This window comes from Rattus norvegicus, chromosome 19 (genome assembly GCF_021556685.1).
Source record: "Rattus norvegicus strain SHRSP/BbbUtx chromosome 19, alternate assembly SHRSP_T2T, whole genome shotgun sequence".
NCBI lineage: Eukaryota > Metazoa > Chordata > Mammalia > Rodentia > Muridae > Rattus > Rattus norvegicus.
In genome coordinates this window covers 17,096,860-17,114,758 of record NC_141552.1, presented here as the reverse complement: position 1 = coordinate 17,114,758, position 17,899 = coordinate 17,096,860, and the positions used below count along the sequence as shown (strand labels likewise).

The 17,899-nt window shown below is 43.0% G+C and overlaps 2 protein-coding genes and 1 pseudogene across 5 annotated transcripts in view; 2 read left to right on the top strand and 1 right to left on the bottom strand.

Annotated features, from left to right (window-relative positions):
- LOC147998910 (disks large homolog 5-like) overlaps positions 1-7,386 on the bottom strand; it is a 37,389-nt gene extending 30,003 nt beyond the window's left edge. For all 4 annotated transcript variants that reach the window (XM_087595681.1, XM_087595679.1, XM_087595683.1 and 1 more), the window contains exon 1: positions 7,342-7,386. The gene's annotated coding sequence lies outside the window, so the exon portion shown is untranslated. The remainder of the gene's footprint in view (positions 1-7,341) is intronic.
- Positions 1-17,899, top strand: part of LOC147998906 (disks large homolog 5-like) — a 124,855-nt gene that overhangs the window by 47,865 nt on the left and 59,091 nt on the right. The window lies entirely within an intron of this gene.
- On the top strand, positions 6,570-7,694 carry LOC147998909 (DNA-directed RNA polymerase II subunit GRINL1A pseudogene; annotated as a pseudogene).

Here is a 17,899-nt window from a genome sequence, read left to right as displayed (position 1 = left end):
GAATTCCTCTTAGACCAAAAGCCCTGGATCTGAGCTACTTTGGTGCATTCTCCTGAGCAGGGTCCCAGAGGCAGCTCAGAATCGGGGCTGTGCATGGACTTTGGTGCTGGCAGCAGGTGGCTTAGCCATAAAGTGCGGAGCTTTCCCATCTGTGCCCACTCAAACTCCTCTGTTTCATTTTAGGTGTGTTTGGTATAGTTTTGAGACAGGTTATCTTGTAGCAGCCCAACTCGCTTTGAGCAACAATGTAACAGAAAAATAACCTTGAATTCAAGATCCTCCAACCCCTCTGTCCCAAGTCCTGGAATTAAGACCTCCAGCTGTGACCATTTTACTGCAGCATAGGATCCATCTGTATTAGAGTGAGCTTTGGAAATACTGGAGCTCCGACTCTTCCTTAGAATTCAGGTTTCCTTAATTCTTAGCAGGAGTTTTGTGATGATGCTGATGAGAGAGTCAGGAGTTAGACTGGGAGAGGTAACAGTCCTGGCAGCCCTGAGTGCGCAGTGAAAGTCAAGACAGAAGCCTGCTGATTAGCACCTGAGTGAAAGTGGGAGGATTCAGAGTTCAAGAACAGACTCAGTTACATACTGAAGACCATATTGCAACATTTTTGTTTCATTTTTGGCTTGTTTTCTTTGAGACAAGGTGTTAATTTATAGCCCTGGCTGTCCTGGAACTCACAATGCCTCTACCTCCCAACGGATGGAATTAAAGGCATGTGCCAACATGCACTGCCACTAATTAATTTTTAATTAAACATGCTGGCACAATCCAGTAATCCCAGTGCTTAAGAGGCCGAGGCAGGCAGATATATGGTTTCCTGACAAGTCTGATCTACAGAGAGTATGTCAGAATAGCCAGGGCCAAACAGAGAAACCCTGTCTCAAAAAATAAACAACAAAATGAACTTGTTTTAAAGAAGAGAGGAACGATTTAACAGAAAATTAGAGACGAAGATACAAATGATATTGGGTAGTGCAGAGCCTAGCTTCTGAGATGAAACTGGACACAATGGGATTAGGGTGGGGATTCTCATCTTGGACTGGGAGACAGAGGGTGACTTCAGGCATGGAAGGCTCAGTCAGTCATTAGTCAGGATTCTCAATCAAGAGGGTGTTGTAAGATCCAAAATGTGTGAGCAGTGTTCTTCTGCATGAGACTAGAGGAACCCGCCTACCCATACAAAACAGCAAATGAAGAGTAATCACAAATATACGTCTGGGAGTCCACAAGAGGTTATGGTCCACCTTAGTGTGGATTATTCAGAGCACAGGTGGAGAGGAGTAGAAGAGCTGATGGTGGCTGAGGCAGGAGAGGAGTTCGGGTGTGAATTTGAGCCAGTAAAGGAGCTTGTAGGTTGGGCAGAGCAATGAGAGGTGTAACAGCATAGCTGTTGAGATCCTTCAGATTAATTTGTCTTAAGATCCTCATGCCATAGCCAAGGACAGGAGTAGATCTGACTATTGGGTGGCTGGGCTCACATAGCCCAACAGGTTTGGCCTTGCATCTGTGGGATTCCAAGTCTCTCCCTTTAGACACAGCCATGGAGAAGGTGTAGCAGTGAATTTGCAATGCTTGGCTTATGGTGTTGAGTACTTCATGCTCCACAGAGCTAGGAAATGTCCTAGAAGCCAGGGAGGCTGAGCCATGATTAGGACAGGTCTCCAGGAGAGAGAAATGATAACGAAAGTCACTAAGAATTTCCTGAATCACAGTGTCTGTTAACCATATATTTTATTTACTTATTTTTATGGGCCTGAGTGTTTCACCTAATACATGCTTGTGCACCATGTGGTATGTCTGGTGCCCATGAAGTCCAGAACGTTCCATTGAACTGCAATTACAGGCTAATAGGAGCCACCATGTGGGCACTGGGAACTGAACCCTGGTCTTCTGCTCTTAGCCACTAAACCAACCATCTCTTCAGCACCCCCACCTCATTGTATTGTCATTAAGATTTAACCATTTGGCCTTCAGTATTTGAATTAATGAAGATGTGACAAGAGTTATAGTTACCATGATGGTTCAGGCATAGACAGGCAGGCATCTCATTGTATACAAAATATAAATTCTTTCTTTCTTTCTTCCCTTCTTTCTTTCTTTATCTTTCTTTGTTTTACTCTTGGAAACAGGGTTTCTTTTGTGTAGCTGACCTGGAACTAGCTCTGTAGAGGGAGCTGGCCTAGAATTCACAGAGATCTGTCTGCCTCTGCCTCCCAAGTGTTAGGATCAAAGGCCTGTGCCACCACCATCACACATCCTTCTGTTTTAAAGGAAAAATGTAGCCCTACATGGCAGCACGAGTTTAGTCCCAGTATAGACATTTTTCTAGAGTTCCTGAAGGGCTTGCTGCCTTCCCCTTTAGCCCTGGCTAACTGTGAGAGCTCCACACCTCTGGGGTTTGCTTCATAAGAGTCTGGATGATGAGGGTCACAGGCTGATATATCTGTGTACAGCAAAGGATGCTTGGTGAAGGTCAAGTGGGTACAGATCAGCAGGTAGATGCTCTGCCACCCAGCCTCATGGCCTCAGTTTGATCATGGGTGAAAGCAGAGAACTGAGTCCACATTGTGTCCTCTGCTCTCCATGTGCATATCATGGCACAGGAACACCACAAACTACATAAAATGTAAAATGCTGAAATGCTGAGAGAAGAGGCCTATGGTAGGCACCTCCTACACCTGAGACTTCCAACCACGAAAAGCAGGGGGTAGAGAGTGAGGATGCAGAGTGCACACAGGTCAGGACAAGGCCATGTTACTGAAGCCTCCATGTTTGGTGAGCAGGCTCTGGGGCACCATGAGGGACATCAGGAGCTTCTGCACTTTGTAGAATTACAGGGTTCCATGTTACCTCACATGCCCATGATTTGCCCCCTACTGCAGGGAGAAGCCAACACCAGAAGCCTCCAGCTCCCAGCCCTGCTTTTGCCATGTAGGTTTACCCAGAACAGCTTGGAAGTCCCTGGACCTGGAGTCTCAGGTGGTTGTGAGCCACCTGACCCTGGTGCTGGAGACTGAACTCAAGTCTTCTGCAAGAGCAGCAAAGACCCGTGCGCTGCCTGGCCCATCCAGGGCTGTGAAATGGTGTTTATTTTCATCTGAACAAGCCCAACAACAGTTTAGGTCCCTAGAAGCCACATAAACCTGGATACAGTAGTGTCTGTCATCCAGCACTTCCCACAGGGAGATAGGAGCCTAAAGTGGACAGTCTCTAGGATTAGGGGGAAGGGCTAGCCTAGCATACACAGCCATGGATGAGAGGTAGAAGGTGAGGACTTGTGCTCAGGTTGTCCCTGACCTTTACACAAGCACATGAGTACCTGTACTCACAGAAACGCCATACAGTCATAGGTGAGAAAAGAAATAAAAACAAACAATATTGAAAATACAATATACTGGGGCTGGAGGGATGGCTCAGTGGTTAAGACCACTCACTGCTCTTCCAGGGGATCTGAGTTCAATTCCCAGCAACAACACTGTGTCTTATAACCATTTCTAATCTCATCTTCTACCCTCTACTGTTGTGTCTGAAAACAGGGACAGTGTACTCACTCATATGGACAAAATAAATAGTTTTTGTTTTAATCCTTTTCTAAAAAAAGAAACCCATCTGTGACACATGATCATTGTGTGATTCCAAATGTCCCTAAGTCAGTACAGTACTATTGCTACATGGTCACCAGTTGTGTCAGTCTTGGTAGTAGAATGGCACAGTTGAAAATATGCTGGTCACAGTGACCAGGCAGCCTAGAAAGCTAACAATGAGCAGAGAAGGCTGTGCTGTGTCCAAGTCCTCTACCCCACACTGCCACCTCATCCCTATGAATAGAGCAATAAAGAACAGATGAGGAATCGTCCAGGTTTGTTTCCTCTTTGATTTCTTTATTAACCTAGCCCCTGTGCTACATGTAACCTTGTCACATCTTCTGTCCCATTCCTAAGCCCTCATACCTGTCAGATAAGACAGGGATCTTGCTTTGGGGGGAAGCTCTGGTCCCTCTCTGTCCTAAGAGGCTCTGAGCCATCGCTGAAAGAGAGTCCTCTGAGGATTGAGGGAAGTCCATAGCCAGTGCTCTGACTTCCAGGAAGGTTTGAGGAAGGTGGTCCTCTTCTTGTGGTGCCTCTAGTAGGAGCAGCCCACACTTGGGCCCAGCTCCCACTGTCAGGAAAAGGTGGGTGGCTCTGGTATTTGCACAGCTCTCCAGCTGAATGAACAGTGCATCTCTCCTCTCTCTCTTGGAGGAAGTCTCCAGTCTCTGGTGCAGGTGCTGTTCCCAAGGCAAAGGAAAGGGAAGTGCAGAGTGAGGACTCCCAGGATCCTTTAAACCTTGTCTGCATTGTCTTCATTAATTTTTATGTTTAATTTTTATTCCATGTGTATTGATCTCATTGTAGGGGTGTGCATTCCAAAGCATGAATATTGAAGGTAGAGGAAAAAGCATGGGAGTCACTTTATCCTACCGTGTGGGGTCCCAGGCTCTGAACCGGGTTGTTGAGCTTGGCTACAAAGAGCTTTCATACTGAATTTCCTACTGGCTCCGATTTCAGGGAGAGTGTGTCATAGAGACCAGATTGGCCAGTAAACTACTGTTCATCCTGCCTCAAGCATTGCCATCTAGTTCATGAAAGGTTGAGTTATTGACATGAGGAACAGGGGATGGCCCGAGGTGCATGACTGAGGCTATCTCTGCTCAGTGGCATGCCTTTGGGGACTGATAGTTTTCATCACTGAGATGTCATTTGACTGCAGTGCTCCTCTGGAGAGAAGGAGTCTCTTTTGCCAGGACATCAGGCTCTCCAGACAGGCCTGGAAGGTGGAGGTCTAGAGGCCAGGCCTGCATTCCTCTTCAGAAGCTGCATTTACCACTCTGGACAGTGCTATAGCACAGGGTCACATATCCAGTTCTACCCTGAGACCTGCTGATAAAGAATGTCTATCCTGGGACAATGTCTATCATCGGTTCAAGGTGTGGCCCAACCAACTTATTATAAAGGATGATAGTGGTTGGTTGAAAAAGGCAGTAACTTTCTATGAACCATATATTAAGTTTTTATGTATACTAAAATTAACAATGGAAAGAACAGTGGTAGGAGTGGAAGCTAGAGGACAACTGCTGAAAATGCTTGCTTTGGAAAATGCTAATAAAGAGTATAGGAGAGCATAATTACCTATAAAGGAGACTGGGGATATTAATGCTTATATGAAGGCATGTAAGTATATCTTCTCTGAAAATGGAAAGATGCATTTTTGGCACGTATTGATCCAGATAGAGTTATTAAATTATATATTGAAATACTCTTGAATATCCTATAGGCACTTTAGCTCAAGATGAGCTGCCTTTAGAATGGATATATATTAAATTTAACTTTAACAAAACATTAACAACATATGAGGAACAAATTTCTTTAATTATTCAGCAAGGCATACAAAGACCTGTTACACTGTGGGGATATGATTGTGCTGCTTTTGTTTTCTCATTAAGCAAAAATAAAGTGGAATATTTAATGCAGACGTCTGAAGTTTTTCAATTAGCCATGATTTCTTACACTAGAAATACTGAATTTCATTTTCCCCATAGTAAATTCTGGGATTGCTTAAGAAAACAAAAAAAAATGTGATAAATACACTAATTTCTGTTGACCCATTACCATCTGCCCTTACTGTGTTTACAGATGGCTCCAAGACCAAAGATCTAAGACAGATGGCTTATTGGACCAAAGATTAATTTTGGGGACAAGAATCTTCTTTTGGGTCAGTACAACAAAATGAAGTATTAGCAGTAAGTAATGTATTGCCGGATTTTACTCATGATGTAAAAATATTATAGCCGAGTCAGCTTATGTTGTAGGAGTAGTACAGAATATTGCAACTGCTGTTGTTTCTACATCTAAGCCTATATTAAATGTTATTCTCACATATTAAAGGACTATTGTTATTCTGAAACTCCAGAATATTTTTTACACATATTAGATCACATTCAAGATTGCCAGCATCTTTAACACATGGCAATCATATGGTAGATCAATTAGTGGCATTTGCTACCCCAGAAGAAAACAGTCATAATCATGCCAATACAGGATATTTGCATATTAAATATAAGGTTCCCTATTCTGAAGCCAAACAAATTACTGCTAATTGTCTTATTTGTAAGCCTTCACTTATAAAATGTATTGCATCTGAAATTAATCCCAGAAGAATGCAACCTAATACATCGTGGCAGATGGATGGAACCCATATTTCTGAGTTTGGTCGCCTTTCATATATACATGTAAGCATAGATAATTTTTCAATATTTGTATGGGCTACACCATTGCCAGGAGTATGCACTACTCATGTTATACAGCATCTATTGGAAACTTCTGCTGTTATGGGACCACCTTCTAAAATTAAAACTGATTATGGACCAACATATATTTCTTATCAATTTAAACAATTTTGTCGGCTCTTCCGGGAAAATGGCGACTCCTGCAGGTGCTCCAGAGTTGCTGCCTCCATGGAGCCTGTGACCTCCATGGGCCCTGCTGGGGAACCCTGCCTGCGGGGCCAGCCTCAGCCCATGCACAATGTGCTCCCTGCCCCGTGGCTTTGAGCCCCCAGTTCCTGAGGACGTGGGGCGGCAGAGTTTGGCGGAGCTGTGGGAGAGGTTGAGGCGCCAGGAGAGACTTTTGGGCAAAGAAAAATTCATTTGCAAATTGCCCGACAAAGGTAAAAAGATCTCAGACACCACTGCCAAACTGAAAGCTGCCATTTCAGAAAGTGAAGAGGTCAGAGGGAGAACGGAACTACTTCATCCCGTCAGTGTTGACTGTAAGCTAAGGCATAAAGCATCCACAAGAGTTGATACCGACATAGACAAGGCCCAGAATTCTGACCTGATGCTTGATACTTCATCATTAGTTCCTGAATGTTTGTCAGTAGACATTGAATCATCTAAAACAACCTCAGAAACACAGGAACCTACACAGCTCACTCACAAAGGCAATGAAGAGACTTTGGAGACTAGCTGCACAGTGAGTACCAGCCCATCTGTCCGCATCACAGCCCAGGCTCCCCCATCTGAAGTTAATGAACATCTCCCCCAGCATTCAAGTCAAGCGGAAGAGATTTCCAGCAGCGTCAACAGTCTGTTTATCACTAAATTGCAAAAGATCACAACTGCAGACCAGACTGAACCCTCAGAAGAAAACACCAGCACTGAGAACTTTCCAGAACTGCAGAGTGAGACTCCTAAGAAGCCTCATTACATGACAGTGCTAGAAATGCGAGCTAGAAACCCAGTGCCCCCTCCTCATAAGTTTAAGACCAATGTGTTACCCACACAACAGAGTGACTCACCAAGTCATTGTCAGAGGGCTCAGTCTCCTGCTTCCTCAGAAGAGCAGCGACACAGGGGTAGGCAGCATCTTGATGATGTCACAGCAGCTCGCCTTCTTCTGCTCCACCACCTGCCTGCACAGCTGCTCTCCGTAGAAGAGTAGCTGGCTCTGCAGAAAGTGCAGAAGCAGATTTATGAGGAGATGCGGGCAAAGCTCGCAGCACAGAAACTATCCGAGAGACTGAATATTACAATCCAGAGCTACAATCCAGAAGGGGAGTCTTCAGGGAGATACCGAGAAGTGAGGGATGAAGATGATGCCCAGTCCTCGGACGAATGCTGAAAATGAGCGCTGGGAGATCCCGGGAGTTGACTGTTGAGCTTACATTGTCTCATCAAACTTCCTAACAAGTACCAAGAGTGTCAGACCTTGTTGAGGGACAGTAGTTCAAGTTACACAAAGGTAGCTACAAAATAAGAACCCAGTTTGTCTTTCAGAAGATGATCTTCACATGCTTGAACAGTTCAATATTTGAACATTGTGTTTGGCCGTATTGTGTTACAGTTTTGCAGTATATTGTGCATTGGTCTGATATTTTAGTGTGAGTAGAACACACGTTTTCTTTAAGATATCTGCTTTTTCCTTCTTCGTATTCTTATCAGATAGTACTGCTTACACCCCTTCTGGTGAAATACTTTGTTATCCCAGGCACCTAAAGTGAATTAGGAAGGCCTGGTCCCCTCACTCGAGAAATGAGGGGAGCAGTCTAAAGAATGGTACGCATGCTTGCATGGACACATTCCTGAGACGCTGGATGTGAAATGCCGCAAACAACACTCGGGAACCACCACCACTGTGTCTGCTGCTCTGTCCTCTCTTGGGGCGACTGCTGTCACCTGTGATGAGGTTAAGGAGCACTTGGAAGAAGTGCTGGGTGGGGAGGGTCTTCTGAGCTGGTGTGGGGAACTGCTCCTGGCTGCCCTAGGCTTGAACTCATTGCCATCTGGGATGATAGGTCCCTGTACAGGACACTCGTGCTTGGTAAGGAAACCGGTGTTTTTCTAAGAGTTACAGTTGAATTGTCAGTATATTGCTTTTTTTCCTTGTTAAACCCACAGAGGTGTTTACAGGCTGTAGAAACCTCAGTCCTGTATGTGCACATTTGTGCTTTTTAAAATGATTATATGATCATTTCCAGCAAAGATAACAATGTTATCAAAAAGCCTTTGTCTATTATGTGGAACTTGTAAAGGAGAAATAAAATACCAATCAGAGCAAAAAAAAAAAACCATTTTGTCAATGATATCATACTGTACATATTACTGGCATAGAACGCCATGCACAAGGACAAGCTTTTGTTGAAAGAGTTCACCATACCCTGAAATGACAAATTATAAAATTAAAAAGGAGGAAAAGAGATGACCTTACACAGCCTGAATGGAGTTGGCATACCAGTCCCAGAGTAATATTGGCATAAGCATTATTTTTTATTAATCTTCTTAATTTACCACAAGGTGAAGTTATATGCAGAGCAGATAGACTCTTTATTGGACTTCTCTCTGAAGGCATGGAACAGACAATATGGATAAAAATTGCCCGAGATGCTGAATGACAGGAAGGGACATTACTGTATGTAGGGGAGAGGGTTTTGTCTCCTTACAGGATGGGAGACTATTCTGGTTACCCGGGAGACAGATCCAAGCACAGAATGATAAGAACCGCTCCCTACCCTCAGAGGAATCCAGTTAAACCAGCTACATTTTCTCCTGATGGATGTTCTCCGGAGATGAAGGAGGTGTCCTCCATTACTGAGGCCCTGGCTTCTCTTAGTGTCGACCTACGACAACGGAGAAGGATCGATGCAGTGACAACCCCATTACCTAGGTGAGGCAATTAAGTACTGAAAGGAAAACTATGTTGTCTCCTACAGGAAGTCCTTTACTGCTGAGCACGTATTCTTAGCAGTGTGTGCTTTACTCACGGTTTCTTCTGTTGCGGCCAATGCGAGTTTTCAGGCTTATATTCCTTGTCCACCTTTATTTGAACCTGCTACTTGGCGGGGAAACAGATGTGGTTTTATACACCACCCCAAGCATTTTATCATCTCTTTGGAATAATTTGACCTTTTGAATAGACGTGATGGAGCTTTGTATAATTTTCCTTATGCTGGATTAAAGATGCCTTTGTGTTTAGGAAAGAGACCAGGCCTACAAATGGGTTATTAAAATTGGCGATTACCAGGAATAATTGTTACAGGCTCCAGGATTGACAGCTTGGTCTATAACCAAAATTGGAATAACATTACATTTGTTAGCGAGCCAGTATATCCTATTTGTGCTTGGTTTACTTATGTAGGCTTAAAATATCTCCCATGCAATTGGAAATACTGCCCTGGCATATTTCGAAAAATTATTCAAGATAAATGAATAAATTGGGGTCCTTATGGCCAATTATTAATACATGTTCAGAATGGAATGTTACCACTTGTGATTTGTCAAATGTTACCAGGATGAACTGAGAGGAGAATGAACGCCTTAATGGATGCTTGCTGATGGAGTGTGGAGATGGAGGCATTGCTGATAACCGACTGGCCTCTGTGGAAGATCCTACTGCGTTTCAAGTTCATTTGTGGAAGACTGCCACTGCATTAAAAGAAGTTGTGCTTGCTAATGAAAGCTTTTCTGGGACTGCTCAATCTGCCTCTCAGTATAATTTTATGATGTTTAAGAAAGAAAAGGTTACTACTTGTATTCCTATGCCATATTTGTTTTTAATAGGTAGATTTAATTTTAATAATGGATTTCCTTATATTAACTGTCATTTGTATTCATGTATTAATTCATCTGTTCAGTTTAACATGAAACAAAATTCTATTAATATATGCAACAAAAATATATCTATGGATGCCTGTTAATTTGGGACGTCATTGGTCTCAAGAGCCTCTTAATCATGTGATTATTGTTTTTTTTTTTAATAATCTGCTGAAGAGAAGTAAAAGAATTCTTGGAGTCATTGTAGCGACTATTTTAAGCCTTATTTCTGTTGCTACTTTGGCAGCGATTTCCAGCATAGCATTAAAAACACTTATTGAGACAAAGCGTTTTGTTGAAGACTGGCTTAAAGATTCACATGAGTTATGGATAGAGCAAACTAAAATTGATACTAGACTTCCACATCAAGTAGATGCTTCAAAACAAACAGTAGAATGGCTGGGTCGAATGATGTTATCTATTGAAAAATATGAGGATTTAAGATATGATTGAAATTCCACTACTTTTGTGTCAATAAATATATGGATAATGATACAGAACATGATTGGAAGTGAATTCAAGCCTATATAGAAGGTAATGAAAGTGCTACAAAAGTAAGTAATGCCTTGAAATATGATGTGCGAATGTCTTTTGGTAAACAGCTAGAAGATACTACCCCTATGGAAATAGCTAAATTATTGGCTGATCAATTGACAGGATTAGATCCCAAGGCTTGGCTTCAAAGGATTTTCCATAGCTTGGGAGGAGCTAGTTTTGCCATAATCTTATGTACATTATGTATTATGTTGCTTTATTTTTACATGATTAAACCCCTACAAGGACATTTGGCTATGTTATGGAAAGTGTTACTTTAAAACAAAAGAAAAAAGAAGGAATTGTTAAGACATAGAGATGCAGCTCCCAGGCAGGGTCAAGAAAGGCCTGGAGACAGGTGCAAGTAGGGGCTGGAATGCCGCCCTAGAGAAGAAAATGTTTCTCTCACTTGGACTTAAGCTATGTTCTGCTGTGTCCTGTTTCTGTGCAAGTGGTTTTAACGCTGTCTTGGTAATGGTGAGTATATTTTGATTATAATAAGAGAGGTGATTTGTTATATGAATATTTTGAGAAGAAGCTTTTGTTTATTCGTATTTCTTTGTTTAATCTTCCCTCAGTTGTTCCTGTTATCCTGGGAATAATGATCTTATGGTATCTTGGCAAGATGAAAATAGTAGTTATTCATATTCCTAGCTTTATAAGGATTAATAAAGCTTGCAACTGCGTGCAGTTTCTTATGCCTTTGCTCTGCACCCCCTGTGTCCTGGGGGTATGCGACCATACCCAGGGCCCCAACTCACTACACATTGACAATGGGTCACCCCACAAAACACAGAAGCATCTACCTTAGTCAAAAATGTACATTTTATTGAATGCATACACTAATACTGATTGATCATATCCATAGCTAAGATATTATGGGCAAAACTGTGGCCCAAAGTACATTCCTCTAAACTTATAAAGCGAGAGAAAGAAAGAAAGGAAGGAAGAAAGGAAGAAACGAAGAAAGAAAGAGAAAAGAAAAAGAAAAAACACAAAAAACTTTAGCTTCTCATAGGAACTTCACAGGAAGTGTTGTCTGGTGATCAGTTCTGATTGGGCCATTTTAGATAGAACAGTGCATAGTGACACTTAATATGTTGGGTCCTATAGAAAGCTTTCTGCAATATAGGAATTTTAATGAAACTCATACAGAACACAGAGAACAGGAAAGGATGTGATCACCATGTCCTTCCTCTCTATCAGGTTATTTTTCTGTGTCCATGATTGTCCGGCATAGAACAGCAACAATCTGAAATAGCTGGTAGACATGGAAAAAATTGACTAAAATTATAGTTGTGGGTTACACACCTCAACAATGGCTAATGCTGTCCTCAGAGTCCTCGGAGGCTCCTCTTATAAGCCTATCTATTGGAAAGTGGAAGCAGGTTTATCTGAGCTCAAGGTGAACCTGGCCAGCCAGGGAGAGGGCAACATGGGATACTTGAGACCCTCTCTTAAACCAGCATAAAAACCAACCCTTCATTCAAAGCATCATCTATTAATTCTTTATTATTTACCACTTTCTCCCTACCAGTCTTTCGGTCTGGAATGGTAGAAAAGAACTGGGAATGATTTTCAATTCTAATGACCTTGATCTCTCTTTCCTTAGGTGCACATTAAGAATGCATGCAAACGGGTATCACCATCTGAACAACTTAGTATCATCTACTCAGTATATCTAGCCTAACACTGTGCTATGACAATCTCAAGCTTCCTTGAGTTTCGCTGACCTAGCAAGAAGTATGAAGTACTGAGGTCACACCCCAGGGATCCTTTCAAGGGGTTAGAAGAAAACCATGAGAGATGCTCCACTTCTTTGTCCTTAGATTAAATCACATTGACACAATGTGGGTGGACTATTTAACCAGACATCTTTCTCCCAACCCCACCTTTCTGAGTTCACACCATGGCAGAATTCATGCCACACCACCCTAGATATTGAGTTTAGTGATATGTAATTATTATTTAAACCTATGTATTAAATTTTGTAATTTTGTTAATTTTTGTGGTTTTCACAGTCTTCTTTGATTAACTTTCCTAGTTTTATTAATTTATCTCCTGTGTTCTGTGGTATTTTATCCTTCCCTTCAAACTAAAGTATTCCTTTTAGGATTCTCTACAGAGCTGCCTTACTGGTTATACATATTTTGTTAAATTTATTTTTAGTATGCATTAGTCAGCACAGTAGCTGGGCAGCTGCCTGCCCTCCATGGTATCAGATCTACTTTCCAAACAATAGCACTCAACTCTTACTGACTGTAGCATCTTGGCTGCTCTTTGTTCCCCTTGGACAGCCCTCAGGACCAGGCTCTCCTCTCCCTTAACCATGGCTGCTGTCCTCTTCCTCTCTCCTCTCCATCACACTCGTTCTTCCTTTATTCTCTGGCAGCTTCTTCCTCCTTCTTCCCTCCTCATGATCCTCTCTAGCAAAGCCCTCAAAGCTCACCTCCCCCATCTCTGCTGTGCAGCTGTTGGCTGTTGGCTTCTTTATAATCACAGTTAACCGGGAGCAGGGTCAGTTTTGGGGGGTTAGCCAGTAGTGAGTTCTCCAAATTAGAATTAAAATACAAGAATTAGGCCAATACACTACAGGGGATTCTTTTGTTTTGTTTTGGTTTAATTTTTCTTTTACCTTTTTACTATTTATTTTATTTTTGGCTATTTTATTAATTTGTTATTTTATTTACTTATATTTCAACTGTGGCCCCCTTTCCAGTATCCCCACATCAAACCGTACTTCCCATTTCTGCTCAGCTTTGCCTATGTGACAGTGCTCCCCGACCACACATATCCATTCCCACCTCACACCTCTAGGATCCCTATTTGGTGGGCAACAGGTTTCACAAGAGCCAAGGGCCTACCACTGCATTAATGCCAGGGAAGTCAATCAATCCTCTTCTACACAGTGACCTAGAACCATAGACCCATCCTTGTATACACTTTGGCTGGCAAAAGTGGTCCCTAGGAGCTGGGGGATTGGTGACAGACAGACTAGTTAAATATTAAAGACCAATGATTGCTGCTTTCCCTTCTTTTTCTGATTGTGGGTGAAATTATGTTTGTGTGCTTGTCTTTTTTTCTTTTTGAGATTATTTCGAGGTGATTAATTTCTTGCTTTTTGGGGGTATAGTTTAGCTCATTGTCTTTGAGTTTTCCTCCTATTATCATCTGTTATGGTGTCTTAGAGAAAAATATTGTTTAAATTTGGATTTGTCATGAAATATCTTGGTTTCTCCATTCATGATGATTGAGAATTATGCTGGGTATAGGATCCTGGGTCTGCATTACATCTGTCCAGGATTTCCTGGCTTTTGGAGTCTCTGTTGAGAAGTCTGGTGTAATTCAGATAGGTCTGAATTCATTTGTTACTGCATATTTATACCTTACCCCTTTTAATATTCTTTCTTTGATCTGTGCATTTAGGGTTTTAATTATTATGTGAATGGAGGAATATTTTCTGGTCTGCTCCCATCTGTCAGATTCTATGGCAGTGGTTCTCAACACTTCTACTGCTGCACACCTGTAATACAGCGCTTCATGCTGTGATGACTCCCACCATAAAATTATTTCAGTACTACTTCATAACTAATATTGCTACTCTTATAAGTCATAATATGCAAGGTATCTGATATACAATCTTTGTGAGTGGTCGTGGCCCAGAGTTTGAGAAACATTGCATTATATACACTTTTATTTATTTATTTTTTTAAAGTGAGGCCTTCATCTAAGAAGGTCCTGATGCAGGTGTAAGAGCAGAGACACCCTGACGTAGTGACAAGTTAGGAGGCCCAAGGCCACTTGCCTTAATGGCAACAGAGATTCCTGGCTAAAGGCACAATCTGAAATCACTGTCCCCAGGACATTTCTTACCTCAGTTTTCCCCATTATACAGTGTGTCTGCTTGGCCATGTCTGTCCAGGAAGCCAGTCCCCGTAGTCTCTAATACAGACAGAATGCTAAAGGCAAGAATGTTTTCCCTCTGTTGGCTCCCAGTCACTTCTATAGAAGTAAGTTCAAATCCCCTGTGGGTAAATGTGTGTCTCACATAATGTGTGATACTTGAAATGTTATCCATTTGAGTTGACAAAAACCAACTCTCACTTCAGATTTACAGCTGACCAACACTTAGTTTCAGGAGAATGAAGAAGCTGGCCAGGCCTGCAGAGTCAGATCCCCTCCCTGCCTGGGACAATCCCACCCACAGCAGACTTCAGCTTCACCTAGCAGCTGTTATCAGAAAATCTGACCTTAAGGTTCTGAAGTCCACACATGCACAAACCCTAACGTTGTCAGATGGTGGATATGGGGTTTTCTCCAATTTAAAATCATTCAGGCCTCTTTTCGCCCCTGGGATGCCCCCTGTTCTCTCTGGTCTGTTCTTCTCCAAAGTCACCTCTCAGAAGGGGCACTTTGCTCTAACTCCTCCTTGGTACCCACCCAGCATTGTGACTGGAGGATCCTATGGAGTTGTAGCTCTGAGCTGGGAGGGGCAGGTCTCACCCTGACTTGAAGAAGCCTGTTTTCGCAGCTGAGCTAGATCTGAGGAACAGGTGCTTTTAAAGAAGCATGTGAAAGTATCTCCTGCAGGAGAGCCCACCCTGCAGGGAAAGTCACACAGGACAGGGAAAAGTGGCTTCCCAACTTTCCCAGGGCTCTCAAACCAGGGAGGGTACCTGATTTCAGAGAGTTTGAGAAAGGCCTCCATCTCCCTGAAAGACTTCCCTCAATCATAAGTCCCACCACTATCCCAGGCTCAGCAAAGCCCTCCACCTGCCAGTTCCCTGCAAATGAAACCCAGTCTGGAGAATTGAGGATAACACTTCTAGGAAAAGGGAGACACAAGCGTCTGGGGGTCCTGGCCTGGAATCTGTCCCTTAGGCTCTCCTCACTTCCCCTAGGTGCCTAGGGCAGAGGCAGGGTCAGGAGAAGGGGGAGGGGTAAGTTCATGGTCAGGGGCAGGGTCAGGGGCAAGCTGTGACCTCCAGCCAAAAGATAGGCTTTGGGTCCATGGAACAGGCAGCAGCAGAGCTCGCCCTGCCCTCCTCCTCTCTGGAGTGGGAAGGCATGGAGACCTGAGTGGTTGGGAAGAGTTGGGGAACTCACAGCTGCTTTTCCTCTGGCTGCAACTGCAAGTGCAGGGCGAAAGAAGCCAGAGATGCTTAGGGGATCCCCCCATTTCCTGATTTCATTGTCCTTGTGGATGTCCAGGATGAAGGCTCTGCTTGGCTGGGCCAGAAGCCCCGCAGACAGGTAGAAGATGCACAACTGGCCTGTGACCTCCCTGGGCACCCACTGGGACCCAGCTCAAGTGGCCACAGACACTCACCACGCACCCTGCCCCAGCCCTAAGCCTGTGCACACCAAGGCCACAGCACCTCTGCTAGTCCCTCCCACCATGAGCACTCACCCTGGCCCCCTGGCTGGCTTACACTCTCTGTAGGGAGCTCCTTGTGTGGTTTAGACACCAGGTTGATTACGGCCTCAGAGAAGGAGTCTAACAATGTTCCATCTCGTCCAATATAGTGGAATAATTGAAGCACTATTGTTATTAGGTCTTCATTAAAAGTCTGATAGCATTCTGCGTTAAAGCCATATGGCCCAGAAATTTTGCTTTTTAATTTTGGGAGGGGCAAACTATACTGACAGTACCTATTTTCTTCTGAGAATTATCCATGTACCTTCCCAGATCTGTGTTTATGTTGGTAATTGTTATCTGTCTAGAAAATACCAATATCAAATAGATTTTCAGTTTTCTGGAGTAAAGGCCTCTGAGGTAAGACCTAATGGTTGTTGAATTTGTTCATTGCCTCATGTTAGATTCCCCCATTCATTTCTAGTTGTGTCAATTTAGGTATTGTCTCTGGTGTGCAGTTTGTTTGAGGAAGGGGTTGCCTCTCTGGTGGATCTTCTGAACAAAAATACAAAAAAAGAAACAAAAAAAAATAAAACAAACAAAAAACCCAACACACAGGACTTGGTTCTCTTGACTCTTTGTATTTTTCATTTTATTTGTAATTGAATGATTTGATTTGAGCCCTGAGTTAATTTCCTGCCATTAAGTCGTACCTGACATTCTATGGGATGAGGTTTGGCCTCATCTTGTTAACAGCAACATGTAACTGCTGAGCTGTTTCTGCTCTCTGTAGTGGTGATGACATCAAAATCTTACTGAAAACCATGCATAGCCTGGTTTAGGCTGTCATAAAGTAGCCCACCAATTCAGTGTTCCCCGCAAGGTGCTATGGGACAGTAGTAGCATGAGTCTGCATGCACCTGGACAGTTTTCACTAGGGAGTACACACACACACACACACACACACACACACACACACTTTACTGACATGGTGCACATTCTTTGCACACAAAGAAGAAAGTGAGTAGTAATGAAAACACACCAATAATGGAATTGATGGAGGGAGTTGTGGGGAAGCTGGGGCTTAGAGTTACTTAAAGGCCCTGTGCAGGCTCTCCTTTTGTTGGAGGAGAAACTTCAAGTGCAATGTGGTTCTTTATTTTCTTTCTCTAAAGCACAGAGGGCTAGGGTGAAACATAGGGCTTTGAGCATGTTTGGCAAGTGCAGTCACACTGAATTAAATCCTAGGGCTGGAACCTATTAATCTTCTACAGAATTATAGAGCAGCCTGGATGAAGACTCTCAGCTGAAAAGGTGGACATCTCAAGACAGGCACTGACAATGGCTGACAGACTTGACTGAAGGCTGGAAATGTTTTGCTATCTCATAGGAAAAGAAGGCCCCTCCTACAACACTGTACTCTAAGGACAGTTTATTCAGGTTAGGATGACATGAACTATTGTCTCATGTGACAGATGTCAGCACAAAGTATCCAAGGTATTGTATGCCAATGGTAGCATTAACAGAACAAAGCACACAGTGTCATGAAGACATAAATCATGAGTTTGTGTAGCAAGACCCAGGCCTCTTCCAGGGTCTTAGATAGTAACTGAGAACCTCAAATGCGGTAGTGATGTGATAGTGTGGTGTAAATCTAGTTACAACTAGTTTCTATTGTGACACAGATGACACTTTTTGTGTCATGGTCAGCTTATAATGAATGACTATACCTAAGCTTGAGAATAAGCAAAGACTACATTGCTTCTCTAGCTGCTAAGCTTTTAAAAGCCCTGGGGTGACAGCAAGCTTTTGTGGACATTCTGGATTGGTCCTTCTGTACTTTAACTCTCTGAGTCACCTCCACTCTCAGCAGGTTA